The sequence below is a fragment of the Mytilus galloprovincialis genome, chromosome 11, assembly GCF_965363235.1.
Source record: "Mytilus galloprovincialis chromosome 11, xbMytGall1.hap1.1, whole genome shotgun sequence".
Taxonomy (NCBI): Eukaryota; Metazoa; Mollusca; class Bivalvia; order Mytilida; family Mytilidae; genus Mytilus; species Mytilus galloprovincialis.
Window position 1 is genome coordinate 26,304,532 of NC_134848.1, and position 8,016 is coordinate 26,312,547.

General features: G+C 29.7%; 1 long non-coding RNA gene across 1 annotated transcript; it reads right to left on the reverse strand.

Moving 5' to 3' along the window:
• Positions 1-2,024: 2,024 nt before the first annotated feature.
• LOC143051938 (uncharacterized) lies at positions 2,025-7,728 on the reverse strand. The gene is made up of 3 exons (XR_012970958.1): positions 7,640-7,728; positions 5,051-5,172; positions 2,025-2,101 (listed from the first exon to the last, which is right to left on the reverse strand). It is a non-coding gene; the product is annotated as an uncharacterized LOC143051938 (long non-coding RNA).
• Positions 7,729-8,016: the final 288 nt, after the last annotated feature.

Sequence of the window (8,016 nt, forward strand, 5' to 3'; positions counted from 1 at the left end):
TGCCAATTTAAAAAAATAAATATTTATAAGTTATATTCTTATAAATTGGTTCTCATAAATGAAAATTCACATTAAATATCTGCGTTCCTGCATCATATTTTGCTAACTTGAGGGAAAATCTGGACCTTTGGTTCTCTGTTTTTTACAATCCAAGATGGAGGAAGACACCCACATCACCTCAAGAGGAGTTGGGGGAGTCTGATGTCAGAAGAGGTAACATAAGAAAATAAACAAAATGACAACAATACATAAATAACAAAAGACTACTAGCAGTTTAAGTTAACATGGTTAACAACATGCCAGCCTCAGACCTTAATTAAACTGATTGAAAGGTTATGTGTTCATGATTTGAATATAAAGCACTATCCCTCGGGAAATGAATCATTATTAATGCCAAAATATGCAGTCATTAATGACCTGACAAAAGTATCGTAACTATATCCTTTCTTAATAAGTCTGGTTAAAGGTTAAGTTTGCTTTTGAGGCAAATACTGACATTTTTATGCTTTGTAAAGAATATTACCATAAAAGATTGGATGTGAAATCCTTAATTGCCCCTCCAGTCACAAAAGGGAAATACAAATTTTGCTGCTGAAGATTTGTTATTTTTCTTTCATTTAAAATGACTTGTGTTAGTGGTCCATTACAATTATTTGTAATGTCTTTAAAGGGAATGATTAGGACTATATCAAAACAAATATTATTGGCTATAATAGGTCTATTCTAAGAGCCTTTTAATTACATATTCAAATATTGCAATCAATTTCGAAAAAAATGATTTGAATAATTTGTTTTAGTCAAATTTCTGTACACCAGTCTATCAAATCTTTTTTTATTTCAGAGAACAGATATAAATAAAGAACAAAGAGAAATTTTAGAAGAAATGTTTAATGCTGGCATGAAATCAAAGGGAAAAGGGAGCACTGATAAGCACATTGTTGCAAGTAGCAGAACAGGCCTGGATCAGCAAGTTATCAAAGTATGCATTAAAATTTGTTTTTGTTTATAATTTTCAGTGATTCCAAAAGTTCTAAAAGACCAGTAAAAATGCTTAGGTCTATTAAATGGCTAATTATTGTTGTACTAAATGTCCATGAAAAAAAGTTTTAGTCATGTATATCTAATGTCCCAGAACACCACATGGATGTATATGGAACTGACTCATCATATATATGTCAAGAGAATGGTTTCTGGATCAGTCATAAATTTTTTTTTTTAGATACATGATGATCTTAAAGACTTTTTAATCATGAAATATTGCACATTATTTTTATTCATTGTTCATGTTCAATTGTTATATAATATATCGGGGTTAACAAATTGTGCCCCTAGATATCAACAATCAAAGTGTAAAAGAATACTCCACATAACAAAAATATAAGGATCTGGCTTAGTAACAGGGAAAATTTAACCTGAAGTGGGACAGACGGACAAAGAGATGGTCCAACAGACAAATTGACAACAACTTTTCATTATCATTGTTGGAATATCCCTATTCAAAATTGTTTAGGATGATTTAACAAATTAAAAATTTAACACTGGAATAAAATGTCATTTTATTGAATTGCTTTTATTAAAAGCTTCAGTTTAAGTCAAAGATTTTATTGAATAATGCTTGAACAGTTCTACCGTATATTTTTAAAATATGTATTTGGAAAAGAAATATCCTTATCATTCAATATAATTCAAGGACTGGATTGGAAACAGGAACAAGGTAGAACAGGGAAGGACCTATGAAAAGGCCAAACCAGTCCACTCCAGGGGTATTACATCCTACAACTGCTTCGTACAGGAAAACAAAGGTGATTTGTTAAGCTTTTTACCATTTCTTAAAGATAGCACATTTTTATCATCTGAAACAAAAACAGTCAATAAACCGATATAAATATAAAATTTATTTTAAAAATGTATTGTTGATGTTGAGTCACCCTTCCGGATTGTTCGTGTATGTCAACTCTTGTTTTCAGTTAAAACAAGCTATCATTCAAGCTTGGAATATTCTTAATTTTTCAATGTTGTTTAATTACCTGTGCTTGTTATTTATTTAAAAATTGTAAGCTTTTTCAAGTCTTTTACTTCTTCATGTTCTTTAGTTCCAAACCTACAGTATAAATTATAAAATTTGGTTAAATTCTCTATATCAAAGAGCAAATTAACTCAACACTTGTTACTATAACTTGATTAGCAATTATTGAATTAACCTGACCATTCATTATTTTTATTCTACATACCAAAAATGACATCCGCAGGTTAAAGCATAAAAATAGAAGTCAAGCAGAAAGAGTCAAGAGTGGTTGATTGGTGTTTAATGCCCCTTTCAATACTAAAGAAACTCATCATAGATACCAGGACTAAATTTTGTATATATGCCAGATGCACGTTTCATCTAAACAAAAGACTCATCAGTGACGCTTAATATCAAACAAGCTATCTAAGAATATTGCTTACCCGATAGGCCAAATTTCTATTCATGGGAGAAAAAAAACTTCTGTCAACAAGTATTGACAATGTAAAATGACTTTAAGAGTTGGTTTATAAAGAGTCAATCAAGTTCTGAAAACTAATACTTTGGTAAAGCATTACTATTAAGTATATTAAGATTAATACCAAATATCAGTTAATCAACTAAAACTAACATGTGACTAGTCATCACATTCTGTATACATTATACTAAAACAAAATTATTTGGTTAATGTGTTCATTAGAAAAAAAATGTTATACTAGATAGATACAATCAATATTTTCAAAGGCAAATTGTTTATAACACATGTACAACATCATTAAATATCAACACAAAAAAACACATAGTTAAAATATTTGAAAGACACTAGAAACATATATTGTGTAAATTCTTTATTCCTTTATTTTCAGTTAACAGTATTTATTTCCTTATTGTAGCAGGTGTCTTTAATACTTTACTTATTATGGTAATTTTAATACAGGGACAGCCATTTTCTGATTCAATTTGATTATTTCTTAAATCTAGTGTCCATGGGTATTTTAAATACACTTTAAATCATTAGGTTTTTTTTTAAGAATAAGTTTCACTTTGATGATTGCCATAAAAGACATCTTTGAAAGAATTGGTTCACACTGTCATGACTATTGTAAAATAGGTACTACAAGAAAAAAGTGCATGACTTGAATAGTCCTCCATGTCATAGCAATTTAATTTTCAGTTTCAACTTGGAAAAAAAATAATTCTTTAAATTTGTTTTATTTTGTATTACAGAGAAATTAGGTAAAATGGAAAATTGGTCCAATAGTTGGAATCAACTTAGCCTTGAGGATAAAAATGATTATAAAGAAAAGGCAAAAGAAATAAACAGTGAACCATCAGAACCACTAAATCATTCCAAACAATTATTAAAAAAAGATCTGTAGTTTGGTAGGTAAATATTTTGAACAATTAAAAATGTTGAAAATTAACAAATTATGAGTTTGATGGAGTGTTGTCTTATTGGCACTCATACCACATGCATCTTCAAATAAATGTACACAAAAACATCTATCTGAGTCTCTACACAAAAATGATGTCTATAGGTACTATATGAGGAATGATCAATTTACCTTATTCTTGTTGAATTTAATTTCCATTTTTGTTAATGTTTTTTTTGGAATGAATTGTTTAAAGACCAGACTTTTCCTGAAAAATACTATCAATATATAAAATAGAAGATGTGGTATGATTGCCAATGGCAATGAGACAACTATCCTCAAAAGAACAAAATGACACAAACATTTACAACTATAGGTCACTGTACGGCCTTCAACAATGAGCAAAGCCCATTACGCATAGTCCGCTATAAAAGGCCCAGAAAAGACAGTTCAAACGAGAAAACTAACGGCCTTGTTTATGTTAAAAAAAAACGAACGAAAAACAAATATGTAACACATAAACAAATGACAACCACTGAATTACAGGATCCTGACTTGGGACAGGCACATACACAAATAATGTGGTGGGGTTAAACATGTTAGCGGTATCCCAACCCTCCTCTAACCTGGGACAGTGGTATAACAGTACAACAAAAGAACGAAATAAAAAAATCATTTGAAAAATATGTTGAGTATGATTTGTTTTTTTAATATTAAATAAGAAGCATGAGCCCCTCCGTATTGTTTTTTTATTATCCAATGTCTTAGGCATTAAGATGCATTAACTTAATGATTGACAAATTTCTGTAAAACTATTGTGAAAGAAAATTTTAAAGTAAGTCATTGCTTTTATCTTTTATATAGATAAAAGAACTTGCAGACACTGGTGTAGAGGCTTGTTTGATGGGGGTTGATTTAAACCAAAACATGATAGAGATGGGCACACCTAAGATGTGCAGCTTTATCAAAGACAACCCTGAAATAGTTCAGAAGGTTTACCTTCATATAACAAATGGTATATATATAACTAATAAAAGATCATATTACAACAAGAAATAAATGAGAACTTGTCCATCATGGATGCAGATGATTCCCCAGCATGCATTATCATAAGTTGAAAAGAGACATAACTGATGAACAGAAAAAGTGAGCCTACCCAAGATTTTAACTGATTTAGTCATTAAAAACGATCAGATTCAAGCTCAAATATGCAAAATCTCTCAAATATGCCAAAAAACGTCACTTTTCAGATAGTTTTTGTCGAAAATGAAAGTGGCCGCATCCGTGTTCATCCACAACCTTTATATATGTTTTGTATTATCATAAAATACAACTTACATTTCAATATTAAGGATGAACACGAATGCGGCCACTTTCGTTTTACAAGGAAACCGTCTAAAATTTAACTAAAATGATAGAATTTTAAAGTTTTCAGTAATTTAGCATGACTTAATAGTGATACAACCCGATATATGTCAATTGTTTTGTCAAAAACAGCCCATTTTTATGTAGCAGAAGCATTCAACTGTCCAATAAATAACTTAAAGTTTACATTTTAACAATTGTGTAAAACTGTTATATTTTGGGGCCAAAAAGGGGTCTTACCGGACCTTCTCCTTTGATGACATTTGGTTGAGGAAAACTAAAGTAACGATTTAATACTAAAACTCACCAATTTCCCACTTACAAAGGGTCATAACTCTAAAAGTTAAAGTGACGCCACCAAAATTCGAACTTGACCTGTGTTATTTGGTAATAAGCATTGTGTTTAAGTTTCATCAAATTTGTCTGGACCTGAAATTTCAAAATTTTGGATTAAAGGAGGTGGTATAACATCAGATCTGAATATAACCTACCCATTATAACTGTAGGCTTTTAAAAAAAAATTAAAATCAATCCTTGTACATGAACCATAATTATTAAATTTCAAACTAACAAAAACAGAGAAACTTCTTTCAATGATATTGATAAGTATGACAATGTAAAATGACTTCAAGAGTTGGTTTACAAAGAGTCAATCAAGTTCTAAAAACTAATACTTTGGTAAAGCATTACTATTTCAAAGATTAATATCAAATATCAGTTAATCAACAAAAACTAACATGTGACTAGTCATCACATTCTTTATACATACTAAAATATGGTTGAACTAAAAGTTGTGAAGTACAAGTAATAGGTTCCAACTCATCATTTTAAAGCTACACACAAAATATAAAATCTTTCCCATTATAGAAGCAAAGCAAACTTTGATAAGATTGTTAGTACATTTACATGTAACAATGGAAGGTGTGAAGCAGTTATTAGCCAGAAAAAGCGCTTATGACGCCGTAAATTATTAAATTGTTTATGATTCTTTATTTGACAATATTAAAATTGCATTTCACTTTGTGGAGGCAGATTAAAATTAAAATTTATCATAAATTGGTAAACTCTAAAAATGACAAATTATTCAAAAAAAAAAAGGATTGGTCACATCAAGCTTCCTGTGACCTACCTTAAGCAGTATCACAAAACTTTTTTTTAACTAAATGGCAGTTCTTCTAAAATATATATGAAAATAAACTCTTTTAATTGTGTGTATTTTAGGAAATCAAAAGACCAATGGAACAGATAGGTTTGAGGACATCAGTGAATGTACATATTAGGTGGACAGATGTGTTGGCCCTTTTCAGTTATTTAAATAAAACCCTGTTCAAATAAAAATTTAAGTTTTTAAAAATTAAGTTAACTTACATTTTTTGATTGAATAAAGCCTTCCAATTGATATTATCGTGTGGTTTTCTATGGTGTAATGTTATGCTATTGTTTCAGGCAAAAGGGAGAAGGTTTGGTACCATTAAAACGTTAAATCACGCTGCAAATGTTTGCACCTGTCCTAAGTCAGGAATCTGATGTACAGTAGTTGTTATTTGTTTATGTAATTTATATGTATTTCTCGTTTCTAATTTTTATATAGATTAGACCGTTGCTTTCCCCGTTTGAATGGTTTTACACTAGTAATTTTGGGGCCCTTTATAACTTTTTTGTTCAGTGTGAGCCAAGGCTCTGTGTTGAAGGCGGTGTACATAATAGTTTACTTTTATAAATTGTTATTTGGATGGAGAGTTGTCTCATTGGCACTCACACCACATCTTCCTGCAGTCAGGGGTACTACTTGTACAAGTTATTTTTATTTACTTGAAGAAGTAAAAAAAAAGTATACATATATAAGTTAACTATAATGTTTAAATAATCTGCCTTTAATTTTCTCAAAAATTTACTTATACAATTTTTCTTACAATCTCACACAAATTCTCAAGTTTTGAGATGTAAAATCATGGCTTTAATAATTTTTCCTAAGATAGCTTATATTTTTTTTATTGGAGTTCAATGTTTTATCTAATTAATTTAACTAAGAAACTGATTGTGCAAAGATCTTAAGTTTTTACCCAAGGCCTTCAAAAAATCTCCTTGTGGGCTTGTAAATGACCAGTACAGTGTTCTGAAGATAACAGACAAATAGGATTTTCATTGTCCATGAAATTACACTTAAATGATTAGTAAAGACATCTGCAAAGGGCAGATAATTTGAAATTATATTTTAGCAAAGAAATCCTAAAAAACTCAATAAAAGAAGGGATCACTTTTATAATACTTCTACTGAAGTAAAATAATCTGAATGTCTAAGGGACATAACTCAGCCAATATTTTTTTACTTATACAAGTAAATAAAATTCACTGAAGTTAAGTATCCTTCAAATTTACTTATATAAGTATAATAATATTACTTCTTCAGTAGTACCGCTGACTGTCCTATATCTAATAAAATATGTTTGCAAATTCAGCATAAAGTTATCTGTATAGGTCTAAAATTATAAATGCTTTAGTCATTTGTTAGTGTTGAATACATATGAATACTAACAATTTCAAGGGAAATAACTCTAATAATTATAATCCCATTTCCAATAAGTGTGAAAATTGAACTTTGTAATTAAAAATCATAAAATGTACTTACAAAAACTAAAACTAAAACTAAATTTGCCTTAACCTTTTCTATAAAAATCTGGAAACTGAAGTGTGATTGATGGATGGACAATATCCGGCCTCACCCCCTATGAATTTTATTCACCCTCTACGAATCCATAGGGGGTCAGTAGTTAACCGTATAACGAATTTATTGGACGCTGGACTTTTTCTGCGGAGTTTTGTTGAAAAATAAACAATGAAACATGACAACATTAATAGATGACGTCACCATTAACGCGTTATGAAACATACTAACCCCATACGGTCTCATAGGGGGTCACCACGTGACGGCGTTTAAACAATCACAAGTGATAGTTCATCTGTGGTCTGATGGAGAGCAAAGCTGAAAAAAAATATAAATATTATTAATTTGTTTTTTCTTGTCAGCTGTTTGCAGAACTACCCATTTTTTCATATATTCAGAATAAAAATCAAAGAAATCTAAATCACTGATGTACGGTACACCATAAATTATAGAATAACTACTCAAAGAATTCGAATAGAGAACAATATTGAATTGAATATTTTTTGACATTTGAATTTTTTAATTAGTTTAACATTGGCAAATGACATTTTTTAAAGAAATTAATGTAAAACATGAAAGGAACTATTTCTTTTTTCTACACATTCAAT